Here is a 21,615-nt window from a genome sequence, read left to right as displayed (position 1 = left end):
CGACAATATACTTGAACTTGCTAATGATAAATGCTATACTTTTATACTCATTAGGTATGCAAAGACAAGATAGACAGTAAATTTCAATGGAAATATCTGAGTAGTCCAAAAAGGAGTTAAATCATAACAAGAGGCAGATCTGCAGGGCATAAAGAGAATTGGGTGGGTGGAAGAGATTGGGGCAGGGTAGGGATAAAAGGTGGCATTTCACGAGGGCTTGGTTGGAATAGAAAGCTGAGACATAAGGTGGAAATTCCGCAGCAACTAGAGTCAAATGATTGAAAACATTAGACACAGTTAATTGAGAGATTAGAATGAACATTTATCTGAAACTACTGCAGTTTTTATCATATTGTTAAAAACAAAAGCTGGATACCATAGAGGTAGGCCCTTTGGTCCACCCAATCTGTGCTAACCATCAAGCACCTTTCTTTTTTCTCCCCACACACTCATTATCTCTACCCAAACGCCTTTGCGAGGTGGGAGGAAATTGAAACACCAGGAGTAAATCCATGTGGTCACAGGGAGAACATGCAACTTTCACACAGACTCCAGAGGTGAGCATTGAACCTGGTCTCTGGAGCTATGAGGCAGAAGCTCATTTAACAGCATCACTGGCCTACTTAAGTTGAGAAGCATTCACTTTATATTCTGTTATATACATTCAAACATAACACAATACAAAGTGTACCATTCTCAACTTAAGTAGGCCATTAGTTCCCACACACCTGCTCTGCAATTCCATAAGCTACTGGCTCTTCATTTACATTGGCACCACTTTCCTTTACTAATTCGTAACCCTTGATTCCCTTAATATTTATTATCTGAAGTAATATATTATATTGTTTTACACTAGACAGTTACATTAAAAATCTATTTATTGTTGAAGTACAACATACAAATGTAGGTTAATATTTACATAACAGCATTCAAATAAAACAAAGTTTCAGGGCCTACCAATATACCATCCCGCATCTTGTTCTGCCTTTTGCAGAGAAACAATTGTTTTTTTTTCTCCACACTTATAGGAGATAATTTTCTCACTTCTCATTTTCAGTGTAACCTGTCATTCACATGGCATTGCTGTAGTTGGCATTACTAAGTACTTATGTGGCAGTATTGCCCTAAACGATGACTTTTTGTTGAGTGCAACCTATCCAAAGCAGTCTGAACAAACACACCATCATCTGAGTCAAGACTATCAAGAAAAGGATGGCTTTCTTTTTATTAGTTTAGATTCTCTATTTTTTCATTGGTGTTCTGTACTTTAGGTCCTCTGACTGCACTTTCCACAATTTGTCCCTCTCATATTTTGGAGGGCACTTTGATTCTTATACCTTGCGTTGAATGACACAGCTATCTTTCAGAATATTACACTGACATCTTTAAATTCTGTCAATGTGCAGTGAAAGTATTCTCAAATCAAACAACAAATGCTGAGTCATCATCTGAGACTGCTAATAACACAAAACATTTGGCAGAATGCAGGTAAAACCAGAGCAGGACACTTACAATTATCATTCAAGGAGTTCAGTCACAAACCTGCAGTGCTCGAATAATATTTCTAGCCTCTATTTTCTTTCAGTCAATGTCTATCAGAATTAATAAATTCTTTTGAAGGGTTAGTGGATTTCTAAACAGGCACAAAACCATTCCCATGTGCAGCTCCTTCTGATCCAAATATCTTGAAAAAAAAGCTCCCATTTCTTTCTGACCATTTGCAGCTAATTATACTTCCAGTTCTATACTAACACTGGATTTCAAAACTGCTGCCAATTTCTATATTTTGACACTTTTTTTTAAAAACCTCATCATGGAGTGCTACAATAAAGGATAGCTGTAGCCTGTCGTGAATGTGTCGTGTACTCAAAAGGGAGAATACCCAGCTTCTGTCAATGCCAATTTTAATTACCTTTTCTTAAATATTCCACTCTTTTGCAATATCCAAAAAGCATTCAGCAGACGTTACAGTATAATGTCTCTCTTGTGAAACAAACAATTGCAGTGTCCATGTAGCATTAATCAGGCATGTCATGACTCCAAGAGAGCTTGCCATGAATGCACAAGGGTACTCAATGATCATCAGTCAAAGCAACAGCTGGAGCATTTTTCTGACATTCCAATTGTGATGTCTATTCATTGTCATATAGGTCATGCATTGGGAGGGCAAGGTGAATGAAAGACAGAGTTTGAATAACAGCTCTTATCCCTCTTTTGTTCATAATATTTGAATAGGCTGTAATATTTAGTGTTCCACTTTGCAATACCATTGGTTAAACCGCTGGACTTTATTTGTTCCACGGGTTTGAAGCAATACTGAAACTTTGTTGCACCTGGCAGGATTTATTTGCATTTGGCAAGTTATCAGTAGCATGGAGGCAAGGATATTTAGCATGTAGGTGGTACTGTGGACTTGAAGTACTCAGATGGTTTGGAAATCAGCCTCACAAAAGCTAAAATGTATTTTTGTCCAGGGAACTTGCACAAGTTTTTTCAGAAAATAAACTTCCCTTTGAAAAGACCTGAACTATTTTTGCTCCATCGCATAAACATTTTCTGACGAGAACATAGCAGAACTATGCAAATGTCAGCCAGACAATAAAGTGAACAGCATCAAAGCAAAAGTGTGCCATGTATATTCAGTGAAGGAGCACGAAGTCAGGGTTTATGCAATGAAGGAGGCCGAGAGTAGCAATCCAGATTTTTGACAGTCACTCACTAGAATCACTTTCCTTATGTTATGCGGGGTAAAAGGCTAATAATGTGAGAAAATGGCAGCCCATCTGCACACTGCAGAAACACACAAACAGTACCTAATCTTGTTGCAGTTGGTTAGGATTGTCTGTCAGAACATTTGTACGCATTTGATATTTAAACAACATTGCAGAATTTCTAGCACTTATATAAACTGCTCAAATGGGTAGATTTCTTAATGCATCGTCAAAAGTACAAATTGGGTATTTTCAGGACTCTAGCCTGCAACAGGCTTTTTGAATTGGGGTAGGAATCCTGCTGGCTGAGCAGAATTAACACTTGCTGCTCTTAAAATTTTTTAATCCAAATTAAGGACACTGGTACGATGAGTGATGGTTCATATGATTTTGGCCTCAGTTCACTGCATTTATGGTGTCAGGTTTTATTTGTACTTATAATGAATTACTCTATTTCTGGCATCCATAACTAAGGACCCTCACCATCCAGGACATCTCATTACTACCATCGGGCAGAAGGTACAGGAGCTTGAAGACCCACACTCAAAGATTTCAGAACAGCTTCTTCCCCTCTGCCATCAAATTTCTGAATGGCCCATGAACACTACTTTGTTATTCTTTTTTTTTTGCACTATTTATTTATTTATTTTGTAATTTATAGTATTTTATGTCTTTGCACTGTACTGCTGCTACAAAACAATAAATTTCTCGAGTCAGTGATAATAAATCTGATTCCGATCTTTCCAACGTGGTAAAAGACTTCTCATGATGCTGCACTTGTTCTCGGTTCACTTTATTTCTACCTCCATAAAACAGTAAAGCTTTGATAATCCAGCACCCTCAAGACTTCAATGGTGCCACTCTAGTGGATTTTCCAGGCCACTGAATATTACACCTATTAATAGACCAACACAAATTTAACTCACTTTAGTTTAAAGATGTTATATAGTTGTATAATGAATTTTCCAGTGAACAAAGTGAGTTTAAAGGGAGCACGGAAAGCAAAACCCAGTGAGTTTAAAGGGATAGAGGGAGAGAGGAAACTAGACCCCCATGTGTTAAAATGGAGAATGGAAGTGAGTACCTGGTGAACCAAGCCAATGGGGTTTCTGAACAACGGGACAGCAGATGATTGGAGTTTTACCATATCAGGCTTAGCAATTTATCAGTTGCTGACACCCTCAATTGTACCTTTTTTTACCTTTAGGTTTGACAATTCCAATGTAATCTTGGATGGCATTCCTCATTCAATGCTCCAAGAACCCATCATCTGAGATTCTCCTATCCATGCCTATTAACAAGAATGGTCCTAGGACGGAATGCTTACAGCAGCTGTTGGATCTAATAAGCCCTTCGATCTTTTACTGTAGTGTGAATAATTATAAAATTGTAAACATAAGATTTGGTGAAATAAGTTACATCATGCAGCTAATATGTAAACTTAACATGAGCTGATATATTAACTGCTATTTGGTTTTATAATTATCTGAGGAGAAGCTGCAGGACTAAGACCATGCAAATGCATCTATTAAAGTAGCCTTTCTAACAGCAACCATTAATACTGTCAGTTATATTTAGAAAGATTGCAAACAAAGGCTTAGATCAAAACTGCAAGGCCATTAATTAGGCAGAGACAAGACATGTGCAATTGTTCACAAGATCAGATGTTGGGAGGAAGACTGGGAATGGTAGCTTTTCTATGTGGTAAATTTTTAATAATAAAGCAGACAAACTGTTGACTAAGGCAACAAAGCATCTTTGCAAAAATTGAATTATCATGATATACTGACCTGCATGGAGTTAAAGTTAACATTGGGTCATAAATGGCCGTGCCATTTTTGAATACTCAAGGCAATGAAATCACAAACTCCATTAAAGATCATATATGATATTGATTGAGTGGCCTTTATCAGAAAATTGAAGGATGGAGATAAGCACATGAAAAAAAAATTCACCAAAGCCTCAGGACCATATAGAAGCCAGGTCAGAGGAGAAAAGACTGAAAACAATGTAATCAGTGTCTGAGAGGCTTCAGAGACTGTGAGAGCTGTGAGCTACTCAATAGCAATCAAAAGTATAGAAATTTTGTACTATTACACAAACATTACTGGCTGCTGCTCATTTTATCTTGTCCAAGAATGGTTCCAATGTTACATGATCATTGAAGATGGAGCACATTCTGAATTTAAGAAACAGATTTTAAGATCACCTGATAGAAGTCATTACAATATAAATATAGGTTGGACAGTGTAGATGCAAAGAGGATTGTTTCATTTGTGACAGTATCTAAAACTAGATGGTATTAATAAATCTAATGGGGAAAAGAAAGTAACGCTTTTAACTCGAGGAGAGGTTAAAATGTGGAACTCACTACCACAGAAAGTACCCGAGGCTTAGATTTTTCCACTGGGAAACTAGATGAATACACAAGAGAAAAAAAATAGAAAAACATGTAGAAAGGCTGACATGTGGGAGATAAAATCTGAGTATGCTTATGTGGCATAAACTACCTTGGCTAAATAGTGTGTTTATGTTCTGTATATTCTATTTATCTTTAACTCATTTCAAATATGCTTCTAGTCAATGGGAGTTCAAAGATGCTTCAGCCATGCAAGTTAAGAATTTTCATATCAGAGTTTGGAAACACATAATGGACAGATCAAGAGAGGCCTCCACATCCATCCTTTAATGTGGCAACCAGAACTTCACACAATACTCCAAATGTGGTCTAACCAAAGCTTTATACAGCTGCAAAATGTCTTCCTGACTTTTATACACAATACCCCAACAGATGAAGGTAACCATGCCATATACCTTCTCTACCACCCTATCTAATTGTGTTGTCACTTTCAGGGAACAATGGACTCGCAACCCAAAATCTCTCTGTATATCAATGCTCCCAAGGGTCCTGCTATTTACTGTACAATTTCTGCTTGCATTTGACCTCACAAAATGCAACAGCTCACACTTGTCCAGATTAAACTCCATCTGCCATGTCTCCACCCAAATTTCTAACTGATCTATATCCTGCTTCGCTGTCCACAACTCCACTCATTTTCATTTCATCTGCAAACTTACTAATCAGACCACATATATTTTCCTCCAGATCACTTACATATATCACAAACAACAGAGGTCCCAGCACTGATCCTTATGGAATAATACTGGTCACAAACCTCCAGTTGCTACCACTTGTCTTCTATGACCAAGCCAATTTTGTATCCAACTTACCGTGGACCCCATGTGACTTAGTCATCTGGACAAGCCTACCACAAGGGATCTTGTCAAATGCTTTACAAAGGTCCATGTAGGCAACATCCACTGCCCTACTCTCATCAATCATCTTCCTCACTTCCTCAAAAAGACTCAAACTTGTGAGATAAGACCTCCCCTACACAAAGTACATTTGAAACAGTTGAATTCAACCTCACATTGTCATTTGAATTCATATTCTTGAATTACTCTAGCAATTCCAAAAACATATAACACTCAAAGGCTTAAATTTAAGTTAATTGGTGGAAAAATTGGTGGAGTCGAGGCAACAAAGAAATTTTTCACTCAAAGAGTATTTGAGAATAATTTTTCACCACAAGAATAGATGGCGGGTGGTAAGAGAATTGGAAATTCATGACATGTATGCATTCTTCAATGCTCTTAAGATCATTTACAGCCCAAACACCCAAAAGCCCACCTACCTGAAAGCCAATAATGGAGAGGTGCTTATCAAGGATAGAGGGGCAGTCAGAGCTGTTGGAAGGAGCACTCTAACGAACTTCTCAAGTGTGATTCTATCCTTGATGCAGATATCCTTGACACCATGCCACAGTACATTATCTAGTTAAAACTGTGATCAAGCCTATGCCGGAATTACCAAAATCTAAATTCAAAATCTGACAATTAGTTACATAACCGAACAATTAAACAGTATATTGGGTAAGCAAGCTCTTCCTAAAAAACTAATGATGTGGTTACAACCCAACTGTTCATTAATTATTCATGAATAATTCGGATAGGTTGAGGTTGGTGGGTGAAGATTTGCCTGGTCAGAGCGAGAGAGAGCAGATAAGTTAAATTTGTTTTTGTTTCCTACAAATGATTTGGTATTAATCAGAAGATTTGAAGTTCACAATGCAACAAGGAGGAATTGAAAGCGAAAAGGAAGAAAAGTAGCCAGTTACTCTCATTCGTCATAATCCAGCAGTCCTAGATGATAAACACATGCTAGTAGACAGTTAGATTTTGTGTGACAATATTGTAATAGGGAAATAAACTTGGACAGTCATTTATAGGATAACAGTAAAGAGTGCATCATTCAGAAATAAAGAAGAAAATTAAAAAACAAAAAACTTGGCTCAACCCGAGGTATACATAATTTATATCACATGAAAATGTTCAAGTATCATTTGGTGTCTCCTTTCTGCCTAAATACAATTATTGAGAAGTTGAAAGAAAAAAATCCACACATCAGAAAGAAGAAAAACACGATGATGCTGGGAAAAACTCAGCGGGCCAGCCAGCTGCCTGGCCTGCTGAGTTTCTCCAGCATCATTGTGTTTTTCATCTAGATTCCAGTATCTGCAGTCCTTAGTTTCTCATGCATCAGAAACTTTGATAGCAGTTTTTAAATCAAAATACTGAAAAAAACCTGTCAATAATCCTACATTTTCACATGACATGAAATACAAGCAACTTGGACAATGTGCCATGTGATATCAAGAATGTGAAAGTTATATTAAAAATGTTTTATTCCACACAAGGTACTTTGTATACATCAGATCTACAGATGTTATTTTCTGAACCATAAAGATTTCCAGATCACTAAAACTTGACTGCACACAAGACAAATTCTAACTATGTCATTAAAAATGGTATAGCACACTTACATCATTTGTATAACTGAGGTAATGGCACAACCTAACCAACATTTTATATTATATAAAGTAATTGGAAAGGATGACTTAATATGGCTTTGAAATTAAACAATCTACACATTCAATATCCCTGGCACCAAGTGACATCTGAGAATTGGTTGTGAAATTGGGAGATTATCACAAGTCAGTCAAACTCAACAATCACCATTACTCAATTTGTTCTGGCAAACCAGCAGAAATGATCTAACAAAGGTGATGTAGCTGGATGACCTGATGGCTTTAGACCACAAGGGAATTACCTAACATTAATTAGTACATTTGAATCACTGTTCAAAAGAAAAAAGTTTTTCTTCAAATTGAATGCAAATTAGAAAAAGGGGACAAAACATACACTGAGTACAGGATTTCGTAATCCACCATCAATACCAACTCATAAAGGTCCAATTCTTCAAAACTCAGAAAGACTTAAATGTCGAACAGCACTCATACCAGGTTATTTCACAAGATCACAAGACAAGGGAGCAGAAGTAGGCCATTCGGCCCATCGAGTCTGCTCCATGAGCTAAACTAAACTATTCCCATCTAGCCCCAATTTCCCACCTTATCCCCATATCCTTTGATACCTTGCCTAATTAGATACCTATCAATCTCCTCCTTAAACGCCCCTAATGATCAGGCCTCCACAGCTGTATGTGGCAAAGAGTTCCATAAATTCACTACCCTCTGGCTAAAAAAACTGTTCCTCATTTCTGTTCTAAATGGTTACCCACTAATTCTATGACTGTGTCCTCCAGTCCTGGACTCACCCACCAAGGGAAACAACTTAGCCACATCTACCCTGTCCAGTCCTTTCAACATTCGAAATGTTTCTCATTCTTCTGTACTCTCATTCTTCTGTAGTCCAGTGAGTACAGTCCAAGAGCCGACAAACGATCATCATAAGTAAGCCCTTTCATTCTGGGAATCATCCTCGTAAATCTCTTCTGAACCCTCTCCAACATCAGTACATCCTTCCAAGGATAAGGGGCCCAAAACTGCACACAGTATTCCAAATGAGGTCTCACCAGTGCCCCATAGAGCCTCATCAACACTTCTTTACTTTTATACGTTATACCTCTCGAAATGAATGCCAACATAGCATTCGCTTTTTTTTAACCGCCGACCCGATCTGGTGGTTAACCTTTAGGGTATCCTGTACGAGAACCCACAAGTCCCTTTGCACTTCTGTACTTTGAATTTTCTCCCCATCTAGATAATAATCTGCCCGTTTATTTCTTCTTTCTGCACATTTCTCAACATTGAATCTCATCTGCCATTTCATTGCCCATGCTCCTAAACTATCTAAGTCTCTCTGCAACCTTCCTGTTTCTTCAATACTCCCAACTCCTCCACCTGTCTTGGTGTCATCTGCAAACTTAGCTACAAAACCATTTACTCCATAATCTAAATCATTGATGTACAATGTAAAAAGAAGCAGCCCCAATACCAACCCTTGCGGAACACCACTGGTAACCGGCTGCCAACCAGAACAGGATCCCTTTATTCCCACCCTTTGCTTTCTGCCTATCAGCCAATGCTCCACCCATTCTAATATCCTTCCTGTAATTCCATGAGCTCTCATCTTATTAATCAGCCTCTTGTGCGGCACCTTGTCAAAGGTCTTTTGAAAGTCTAAATACACAATATCCACAGCCTCTCCCTTTTCTACCCTGAGATTTCCTCAAAAAACTCCAATAGGTTGGTCAGGCATGATCTTCCCTTCACGAAACCATGCTGGCTTGGACCTATCCTGTCTTGCACCTCCAGCTGTTCCATAACCTCATCCTTGAGGATCGATTCCGATAACTTTCCAACCACCGATGTCAGACTAATAGGTCTGTAATTTCCTTTATGCTGCCTCCCACCTTTCTTATACAGCAGAACTTTATTTGCGATACAGCTGAACTACATTTGGAGTCTAACACGAGACAGTAAACTAGTTGATCATATTTTCAATTTGTCCTTCGGAAAATCTGTTCAGGATAGCTCACTAGGAACATTTCCCTCTCCCAGCAACACCCTTCTCCCCTCCAGCAGCACCACTACCGCAATCCCCATGAAAGCAAAGTTTAATTTTGCCAGATGGCTTACATCTGAGACACTATGGCAGGGGATCAGCAACAGCATAATGTCCAACTGCTTCATCTAAGGGGCATTAGCAGGCATTCCTCTGTATGTGGCATTAATCCAGCAAAGCGGTAATGCAAAGCTGTATGCATATTAAACTCCAAAGACTAATATTAAGAACCTCAAGAAAGTTCAATAAATAATATTCCAACTTCAAACACTGAAGCAAATGCATGCATGGGAGTGTTTTCAAGTTTCAAGTTTTGTTTAAAGGTGCCAAGAGGAAACTCTTACATTGACTCTGCCTGTAATTCCTACCAAAACAGATACCAATCCAGCCGATACATTTCACATTACTACACGTTATTTATTACATTGAATGTGCTAAAATCTACAATCGCTGACATCTTTCTGGCTGTCATGAAGAATTGCAAACCAAAATAGTCACCAAGAGCATACCTTTTTTGGTGCATTGTGATACTTGCCCAGACTTGTACCCTCCATAAAAATAACGATTAAAAAGCATAAAAGCCTAAATTGGACCTAGGCAACAATGAGTCTTCAATGGACATGGGATATTTAACACATACGTCTAATAAAAATGTCGTTGAAGAACCTTGGACAACCATATCATTTAGATTAAGGCAAAGGTCAAATTTGATTGATGAGTGAGTGGGTCTCAGTTGAGAGCATTTTGATGTACTAATCTTGTTTTTGTGGTCAAAACACAGATGAGTGAAGGAAATTTGGCAGAGATCAGTAAGTAGGATTCAGGGGGCTAAGTGAATTACCGGGATAGAAGACTACATGCTGAAATTAATTAAATCATTTACTTTAGGAGAGAAATGGAGAAAAAAAAGAGACAAAAAGATATAATATTTTTCTAAGTACTAATATATTAGTTTCTGTGATTCTTAAAATACAGGAAGTGTTCATCCCTGATGTGATTCTGTACCACTGAAGCTTGTGGATTGTAAATTAGAAAAAAACCAACTCAATAATAATTTCTGCACTGAGACCAAAACTGAACATGGTTCCTTGTGTACCCTAGCAGCAAAAGATAGAATATAAAAATTCCTATGAAAATTCATTACCAAGATTTTCTGATCAATGAAATGGTCATCCACAAGCTTCCAATTCTGAACTTTGCTATGTTAAAGAGTGAAAGCACAGTGTCTAAAATTTTGAAATTATAAGTATTATTAGAAGTTTTCACCCTCTGTAGCATTCATAAGGGAATGAAAAGTTTCTGCCTGGGCTCTTGCCCTCATAAATGATGGGGGTGGGGTAGCACAAGTTAAAGGAAAAAGTACCAGTTCAATAAAGGGTTTGCAGTACCTGGATCGCTATAAACTGTTAATGTTATGCAGTCCCAGTTTATAAAATCATGGAACTGCAAAACACAGATGGCCATTTGGTCCATCAAATCTGTGGCGATTTGTTTGAACTGCAATCCAATGCCCTTCTTCAAATACTTATCTCCGTATAAAGGCCACTATAAAGTCTATACATACAGTACCATGTCACTTCAGGTTCTAAACATAAGATCACAAAAAAGCTTTCCCTCAGGTTTTTCCTTTCCCAAGTCTCCATCCCCTATTTACTGATTCTTCAATAATTGGAAAATGTTTCTCTTTATATAGCCTCTCTTAATCATACATGTTTCAAAACTCCTCTTAATCTTCCCGGTGAAGTCAATGGGCATCAATGGGAAAATATGCCATTGGTTGGAATCATATCTCACACAGAAAGGAAGACGGTTGTGATTGTTGGAGATCAAATCATCCTACCCCAAGAACATCACTGCAGGAGTTGCTAAGGGCAGAATCTAAGTCCAACTGGTCCATGCCCGCACACAGGAAGACCTCATCACCATTCAACCATGGAGTAGCAAGTTACATTCATGCCACAAAGGTTTAGGCAATAAGCAGCTGCAGTAAGGAGGTGCAACCACCTATCTTTGAGATATAATGTTATTACCACCACTGAATCCCACTTCATCAACCAGAAACTCAATGGCATCAGCTATATAATTATTGTGGCAAAAAGAGCAAGTCAGAGGCCAGGTATCTGTAGCAACTGACCCACCTCTTGACATTCCAAAGTCTTTTCACTGTCCAGAAACCACATCAAGGGAGTTATGAAATATTTCCCACTTGCCTGGATGAGTGCAGCTCCAATAACTCTTAAGAAGCTTGACACTACCCAGGACAAAGTAGACTGCTTGACTGGTGCCCTAATGGCAGGCACGGTAATGAATGGCAGGCACGGTAGTGTAGCGGTTAGCGTAATGCTATTACAGTGCCAGTGACCCAGGTTCAATTCCAGCCACTGTCTGTAAGGAGTTTGTACGTTCTCCCTGTGACTGCGTGGGTTTCCTCCGGGTGCTCCAGTTTCCTCCCACATTCCAAAGACGTATGGGTTAGGAAATTGTGGGCATGCTATGTTGGGGCCGGAAGCGTAGCGCCACTTGTGAGCTGCCCCCAGAAAACTCTATGCAAAGGATGCATTTCACTGTATGTTTCGATGTACATGTGACAAATAAAGATATCTTATCTACCAACCTAAATAATCAGTTCTACTATCAGCAGTGCACAGCCGCTGCAGCACAGATAATCTACAAAAATGCACTGCAGTTATTTGCCTCAGTTGCTCTGACAGCACCTCCCAAACCTGCAACCTCTAACACCAAGGACAGGGACTGCAGGCGCATGGGAACATCACCACATGCATGTTCCCCTTCAAGTCACACACCACCCTGACCTGGAAATATATCAATGGTTCTTCATCACAATTAGGTTTAAATCCTAGAACTCCCTCCTCAATGGGGATGTGGTAGGACTTTCATTGTAAAGGCTGCAAATATTCAAGGTAGCTCCACCACTGAATTCTGAAAAGCAATTAAGATATGCAATAAGTGCTGATGATGGCAGCAAAAATCACAACTGAAAAAACATGAACTAAAACAAAAGTAATTCTAAGAAAGTGCATTGAAGCACAATTTTCTCTTTCCAGATGATACGTACCAAGATCACCTCAAAATTACCCAAGATTAGTACACTAATGATATAGTCAGAATACAGAAGCAGCTCCTTCGGCCCACTATATCCATGCCAACCATTGTATGTACTGTTATTGTTTTTACCTGTACTACCTCAATGCACTCTGTACTAACTCAATGTAACTGCGCTGTGTAATGAATTGACCTGTATGATCGGTTTGCAAGACAAGTTTTTCACTGTACCTCGGTACAAGTGACAATAATAAACCAATACCAATATAGTTACACAAATCCCATTTACTTGCATTTAATCTGTAGCCTTCTATGAAGGATATGGGTCAAACACAGGAAAATGGGACTAGCATAGATGGGAATCTTGGTCAGCATGGACCAGTTGGGCCAAAGGACCCGTTTCCATGCTGTATGACGATGACTCCATCTACATCTTGACAATTCTACTTCTGAGAATCCGAATTTTTCAAACATTGTTCTGAAAAATTCTCTGCTAACCAAGGTAATAATGGGATAAAAAGCATAAGAGTATGATCATCATTGTAATAACTTGTCCATAAAATAGTTGCAATTTATAGTATCTTACTTAGCTGATCAAAAGTGAACAAGTTAGTACAGGAGTACAAACCAATGTGCAAATTGCACTGCATATTGGATGAGATTAAAAATATCCACAAGTAGTATTACTGGATCAACAGTTTTGCAGATATTTCTGCTAGAAGCTATTTGTGATCAATCAGTGCACTGCTTTCTCTCCATTCTCCACCCTTAAGTGATAGCAATATATAATGAACTTCATGTTATTACTTTGCCCATCAGATGCCAACCTGTTGATTAGTTCTCACCAAAAATCTTATCTATAATTTTATATACTATACAGCTGAAACATACAAAATAACATTTAACAAATACAATTGCAAATAACTTGGTTTAGACAAATTTCTAATAATCATTTAGAATAAGTTATTTATTAAATTCATCAGAGAGGTTTTGATAAGTATGATCCCAAGATGGCAATGAAATCTACCATTGGTGGTCTTTGGCACTGGGAAAGCAAAATAACCTGAATTTAGATGCATTCAAGCAAGTGTTGAGAAGAAAAATATCCATTTTACCTCAAGCCCATGCTATATTATGCTCCCATTACCACAACATATATTTATACAGCTGAGCAAAACAAGACAGAATATTTCACAGAAGTATTATCAAATAAAAATTTAACTCTGGAGTACACAAAGAGATAGTGAAGCAGACAGCCAATCCACTTGGTTGTCATTAGGGATATTCTTGGTGGAAGAGACAAGGATTATAGAAAAAGTTCCTGAGCTCAAAGCCTCAATGGCTGGCAACTGGGTCTTTCGGAAGGAATGATAAGGTTCAGAATTAGACAAGTGCAGGAATCTAGAAGGCTCATGGGTGAGAGGGTCATGGGGGGTTTTGGGTGGGAGTTTTAATATTAACCATGATAAAAATCCACACTGCAAGCAGCAGAAAAAAATGAGTGAAGGAAATTTAGTTCAGGATAGGATATGAACTTAACTTTGAATGATACCGATGGAAGACAGGTGGGCCAAGAGTGCACTTGAATAATCAACTCTGGAGATAACAAAAAGGTTTTGAGAGTAAAATAGCTAAATCAAGTTAAAGTCGGACAATGAAACACACATGAAACCAGGCAGTTCTGGTAACTGCACAGCTATATGGCCCAATGCTGCTTTTAGCAGCATAAATGACATCAAGGTTCCAAAAAATCTAGATCAGTTTCAGAAAGAAGCTGGGGGTAGGGGGAAAATTGGAGACTGTGGCTACTGAATGAAGTTTGTAACAGGGATCAAAAATAACGGCTTTGTCTTCCCAATAATTGATTGCAGCATATTTCTCCTCAAGCAATACTAAATGTCAGATAAGCAGTTTAACAAGTTAAAGAGAATGGAGCTGGAGAAGTGGCAGTAAAGAAGAGCCGGATGGCATTGTGTTTTCACTTGTTGTTGTCAAGGCGTGGCATATGGATAAGATGCAGATAGCGGCCCAAGAGTATTTTACTTGGTGAACACCAGAGATAACACAGCATGGGCATAGTGAAAGAAGCACCTGCACACGATTTGCTAGCAATGACTGAATAGTTAAGAAAAGAACTAACAAGTGTCATCCCATTCAGCTGAGTGGAAGTTAGAATATAGAACAGTACAGCACAGGAACAGGCCCTTGTCTGCACCAACTATGATGCCAATCTTAAAGAAGGAAACAGTTTCAATCTGTGCCAGTTTACTTGGATGCTGGCACGAACACTTACAATTAGATTCACTCTCCTGGATAGAGAGTGATTCCAAATTACATATTTGAGTATTGTGCAAGGAAGTGATCACCATCCATTATGATTCCCAATATGTTGGCAGTTCCTGTCAAAGATAACAAATAAAGTAGTCGTATGGACGAGGAATCATGATGTATGTTGAAATTAAGCTATTCATGTGCCAACTGCAATAAACATTTCTCCAGAACTCAAACAGTCAGTAGTAAACTTGAGCCACATCTAAAAAATACACATTGCTCTTACCATCAAAAAGATTTAACTATTTAGTTGCAGATTTCTAAGTACAAATAGGGATTTTGGGAAACTCAACTTGATATAAACTTCATATAGGGTGAATCAGTATTAAGTGTATGCAAATGCTGGATCTCCAAAAAAAATAGAGCATATAATATCTCAGTGAGCTCATTTAGAAATTCCAGTGAAAGTGAAAGCTGCTTCCAAAAACCACAGCAAAAGACACAACACAGAAGCATTGTCGTTCTACTAATTACGACAGTAGCAACATTTACAACCACGTTTACATTTACAGGCACGGTAGCATACTGGTTAGCATAATGCTTTACAGCGCCAGAGACCCGGGTTCAAATCCAGCCACTGTCTGTAAGGAGTTTGTACGTTCTCCCGGGTGCTCCGGTTTCCTCCCACATTCCAAAGACGTACAGGTTAGGAAGTTATAGGTATGCTATGTTGGCACCAGAAGCGTGGCGACACTTGCAGGCTGCCCCCTAAAATCACTATGCAAAAGATGTATTTCACTGTGTGTTTTGATGTACATGTGACTAATAAAGATTTGTTATCTTAAAAACAACACAAATTACAAAGTTTACATCGCATTTATGCAAAGTTTTTAAAAACAGAATTTGTAAACACAGTAAAATTACCTTTTACAATTGTTGCCCTCTGCATGTTACTAACAGTGAATAATCGCACAGTTTCCAATCAAATGAATAATCATTTCATATTACCAACATACTAAAAATAGATAGAAGCAGATCATTTTAAAGAGGATTCAGCCATTCATTTACTGTTACAAAACCTTACCCTTATGGAACTACTACATTCTAGCCCTATGATTCAGAACATTTCAGACAGAAGAGGTAACAATTTGATGTTTTATTGTTTACACTCTCAGTAATAAATTGATTTTTTTTAAAAAAAGAAAAATACCTTTAACAGTTATTATTACTTCAATGAAGCTACGAATATTTTGTATTCATGATTGGAATTCAACTTCAATTGCTAAATACTTGTGTCTTTCTCAAATGCCAAGTGAATACACAATAAATTCTGTTTTTCATGTCAGTCTGATGACGCCTCTTTGGAAATTTTTCCTCCCATACACACAAAGATAGTAAAATATTTTGAAAACTTGAACAACTGAAGAGAGAGTAAAACCATTCCACGATTTACAAAAGGGATGCACTCCTGGAAAATGGCCCATTGCAAAACTTCATAGATCTGGAGGGCTGGGTGAAATGCAGTATGGGAACTTGGGTAAATTGTATTCTTTTGCATGGAGAACATTGCGCCATTTGTTATAGAGAAAAATAACTTTGTAAATTGGACTTACATATTCCAAAGAGTCTATAGTATTGAAGTGAAAATTTGTAAATCAAGTAATTACTGTGTATAGTCTGAATTGCAATGGCTGTGCAGTAAAAACTGAAGACATTTTTGTCCTGTCAGGTCTGAGAGATTCCAGAGAACAGAGTGAAACTCTGATAATCGGCTTTCAACTATTCAGAAACCTCAATGGTTCAGCATCCAGCTCAACAGGTGTGGATCCAGCTGCTCCCTTCCATTTACCGGGGCCCCAATTACTGTCCTCCCTTTGTGCTCCCCTGGTTTTGTCTGTGGCTTTCCCTTGAAATTTACCTGGTTGTTTTTCCCAAGCTCCTTTGAAACTTACCAGGACCTTTAAATTTACCTGGTTCACTGAAAAATATATTATTCTACATTGTAACACTTACAAAAATGAATTAAAGGTGCATTGGAGTATTAACAGAACAACACCCGATACTCCGAAAAATCTGTTCATCCGACACCAAAGTCCTGAGTGTACAGGAATAACAGACTATGTGGTGGAGGCATTTACACAGACTGGAAGAAGGTGAGAAGTGGTGTTGCACAGACCTCAAATACTAGAATCAATGCTTTACATGATTTATAGCAACCTTTTAAACATTTGAACTAGAAGAATTAATAAAAAGGTCTGCAGCTAACAAAAGCGGGTATAAAAGAACCTGCTGCATTTAAGGGAAAACTACTGGAATACAAGGAAGTAAGGATTGAAGTTGAAGACGCTCAGAGGTAACATGTAAATAGAACCAGTTGGGTCCAATGGTATCCTGTGTTTTAAATGATTTGCTGTATGCAATCTTATTCTCTTGTACTACAGGAGAAAATAAAACAAAAATACAACTAGCATCAGAAGGATGAAAAACAAAAATGCAATTGGTCTGAACAACACAACTGCAGACAATTAACACACTGCCTAAAATCTGCAATGACACAGAAAAGGAAAATCTCACTTATAAAATGGAGAATAATAACCTTACATCAGAATGATGGGGATCCTATGCCATTGTACCATCTAACACACCATTACCTTCATTATTGATCCAAGTAAGGTGCTTCTTAGAATAAAAAACTGAGTCAGGCCACAGGTGGAGGCTTTATTAACACAAAAACAAGGTTATTTCAAACATTAGAATTATGTGCAAAGAGTGATGTAGCTGCAATAAATGCAGAAGAAATGAAGGTTGGCATTGGAAATGTATCACCATTCCTTCATTGCCCCAGAGTTTATATACTGAAATTCTCTCCCCAAAAGCAATAAGGGAGTACCTTCACTAGATGCTCTGCAGTAGTCTAAGAAAATTCACTATAAGCTTCCCAAGGGAAATTAGGATGTATATTAAATGCTGGCCTTGGGAAGTGAAGGCCACATCTTGTAAAAGGTAAAGAAAAGTCTATCATCATATTTTAAAACCAAAATAATCCCTACAAGTCACAACCCCTGCCTTGCTTTAACCTTGCATTTCAGCTAATGAACAATTAACATATTTACAATTTTTTCCATACATAAACATAACTGCTGTTTCATTTATCACTTGGTTCAATTCAACAATTATGATGCAATCACATATCATGGTTCCTGTTGCACAGAGTTTTTATAAACAGTTGATGACCAAAGAATTTCCTGACCTTTTTCCTTTTTCAATAATTTTTGGCTGCAGCTTCAAATATCCAGTTAGCATTAAAATAAACAGGCACTGTAATAGGAGTGCTGCCATCTCTCTTGTTTTTCTTGAGGTCAGCATTAACCAATACAAAAACAGAATAACTGCAATATATTGGCTTTACCATTTTAAAGTTATACTATGACAACTTCCTCAGAGAAAGCTAAACTACTAAATCATCTGAAACATATTTTTAAATTTAATGAAACCTAGTTAGTAACATTTAGCATTTAATACAAACTGTTACAATGAAACAAATTTAATTCAATTTCCTCCCCCCCCCATCCTCCTTTTCCCCACAAAATGTTATCAATAAGGGACAGAGTTTCACCTCAGCCAAATAATCATTTGTTATAATGTGAACTTGTACAGTAAAGATTTGGCAATTTTTTTTGGCCAAGGAACACTTCACAAATGCGTCCAATTACATAAGAGTAGAAGACAAGCAGATGGCCAACTGGCTCCTTCAGTCTGCTCCACCATTTAATAAGATCATGGTTGATCTAATCTTGGCCTTGCACTTCCTGTTCTTTTCCCAGACCCCTTGACTCACTTCCAGTTACATGTCTGCCAGTCTTCACTTTGCATATGTTAATGAACTCCACTTCCACAACATGCTGAATTCCAGGAATTCTCTACCTTCTGAGAGAAGAAATTCCTCATCTGTCTAAAATGGGCGACCTCTTGTTCTGTCACGAAGTGGGTGCCCTGCAGTTCTAGATACCTTCGCTGAGGAAAATCATATTCTCAGTATCCAGCCTGCCTCAGAATCTTCTTTCATTTCAATAAGTTCACCTATTAATCTTCTACATTGCAATGAGTAGATGGCCCAACCTATTCAACCATTCTTTATATGTCAAGCCCTTCATTCCAGCATTCAATCTAGTGATCTTTCTCTGCCTCATCACAAATGCAAGTGCAGCCTTCCAAAAATATGGAGACAACAACTGTATGTATGATCCCAGCTGTGGCCTCACCAGCACCCATAAAATTGCATCAAAATTTCCCTAACCTTATACTGCATACCTCCTGCAATTAAGGCCAATGTTCCTTTAGATTTTGTGGTAGTCAAAGGGTTAAAACATACATCACAAAACAGAAGAATGGATTGTGTTTCCAGTTTGAACCAACATTTGGAGGTTGCCACATGCAATGATGGTTAATGGTCTGTGAAATTCTCTGAGAATGTTAAGGAAATATAACCAAGAAGATTGATAATGACTTCAGTGAAGGAGTGCTTCTCCATAATTGACTGATCACAGGATGAACTGGTAAACATAAAGGGACAATACCCTAATATGACATTTTCTCAGCTTCACTAAGCAACAGTAATGCATTGGGAAGTTAGCCTGCTTTACTGAGATCCCAGGTCTCAATTGGAAGGAACAACGCAGCAACCATCTGGTTGTGGTGAGATAAGAAACAATCGGTCTACACCAAAGTATCTGCAATTGCAACCACTGCCTTCATGACAGGCAAAAGAGATCGCTGTTATGATGGTACTAAGAGATTAATTGGAGGCCAAAGGAGACCCATGTGGTTAGACTTGATAATGAGAACCCCATGGAGAATGAGGTCTTTGTACGATCTGTTAGGGGTATTCAGCTCCATTCTCCTCTGTACCCAATTGGCTTGATGCCAGTAAGAAGGATGCTGCACAATTGCTGAAGTGGAAAATGGGGTTGGTACTGTGGTAGCCAATGGTTTAGCTGCAAAGGGATGAAGATGGATGAAATAGGTCAGACCTGGATTGGAGCATTCATCTTATTGGAAGAGAACTGAAGGGATAGAAAGGAGATGGGGTATTGAGAACTGGATTTAACTCCTTTCCAATCCTGGAACAATACAACACCCAGGATCACAGAGAGGCCCTAGAACCAACATCCACGAGAAGAGGCACTCAAGAGTTTCAAAGGGAAGTCATATGTTTATATGAGACTGGTCACCTTGTGCCTGGACAAACTTATGGCTGCCGGTCTAATGTTTCTGCAAATCCAAATTTGAATAAAGCCAAGCATACCTTTCACCAGCTATCAGATATGATTGTAATTTATGTTCAAAATTGCATAATACCTTTCTACTTATTTGCTGTCTTTTTATTTACATGCTGTCTTTTTGTGTTCCATGTACCATAAGGTCCCACAGATCTTTTTGCAGTCTCATTCTGATGAAACAAAAATTTGATTACTCATATCTCATTCCAAAATGAATAACTTCACATTTTTCCAACTTCTTACCAACTCACTTAACCCCAATCTATATCCCTTTGCACAATTTTTGTAACCTCACAACTCACCTAACTCACTTACCTTTGTGTCATCAGCAAATCTGGCTAAAGTACATGTGGTGTCTTCATTCAAGCCATTAATATATCTTTGAAATAATTAAGGCCCCAGTACATATCCTTGCAGCACCACACTAGTTACTGCTTGCCAATTCAAAACTGACCCATTTATTCCAATTCTCCATTTTCCATTAGCCCCAATACACAACCCCCAACCCAATATGTCCTTACTTTGTGCACTGGCACCTGACCAAAGCCTTTCTAGAAATATAAATACACTTGATCTAGAGTTTCCTTTTATCCAAACTATTCATCACATTTCAAACAACTTTAGCAAGCTTATTACACATGATTTCCTTTTCATAAAACCATGCTGACTCTGATGAATGTCCTTTAAATATCTTCCTGTTACCTCAACAATGATTCCTCTTAATGATGGATTCCTCTTAATAATGGATTCCAGCATTTCTCTAATGACAAATGTGAGGCTAAATAGCCTATAATTTCCTACTTTCTGTCTCTCTCCTTTTTTGACCAATGATGTTACATGTGCAGTTTTCCAATCCTCTGAGGCTTCTTCATAATCTATACAATTTTCATAGCTGACAATCAAGTCATCCACTATCTATGCACCAGTTTCATTTAAGACCCTCAGAGTGGGCCATCAGATCCAGGAGACTGTCAGCACTTGGCCCCATTAGTTTGCTTACTACTTGTGTACTAGTGTCAGAGATTATTTTAATCTTGCCCCTCCTTATGGTCCCATGATTATCTATTATTATTAGTACGTTCTTAATGCTTTCTATCATGAAGGCCAATTCAAAATAATTACATAGAATCTCGACCATTTCCCTATTTCCCATTATTAATTGCTCCATCTTATCCACTAGGAGATCAAAGTTTTACTTTAGCTATTCTTTTCCTGTAAAAGCTCTATAACAGTATTTTCCATTATTTACTTGTTTGCTCTCATATTCCATTTTCTCCTTCTTTATAACTTTTTAGTCATCGTTTGCTGGTTTCTAATCATTTGCCAATCCTTTGATCTACACTAATCTTCACAACACTGTATGC

At 38.0% G+C, this 21,615-nt stretch overlaps 1 protein-coding gene across 5 annotated transcripts in view; it reads right to left on the bottom strand.

The window, feature by feature from the left end:
• Positions 1-21,615, bottom strand: part of fryl (furry homolog, like) — a 255,534-nt gene that overhangs the window by 219,645 nt on the left and 14,274 nt on the right. The gene's annotated exons all lie outside the window — the stretch shown is intronic.

Source organism: Pristis pectinata, chromosome 2 (genome assembly GCF_009764475.1).
Source record: "Pristis pectinata isolate sPriPec2 chromosome 2, sPriPec2.1.pri, whole genome shotgun sequence".
Classification (NCBI taxonomy): domain Eukaryota; kingdom Metazoa; phylum Chordata; class Chondrichthyes; order Rhinopristiformes; family Pristidae; genus Pristis; species Pristis pectinata.
The sequence above is the reverse complement of the archived record's forward strand: the minus strand, read 5'-3'. Positions and strand labels throughout refer to the sequence as shown.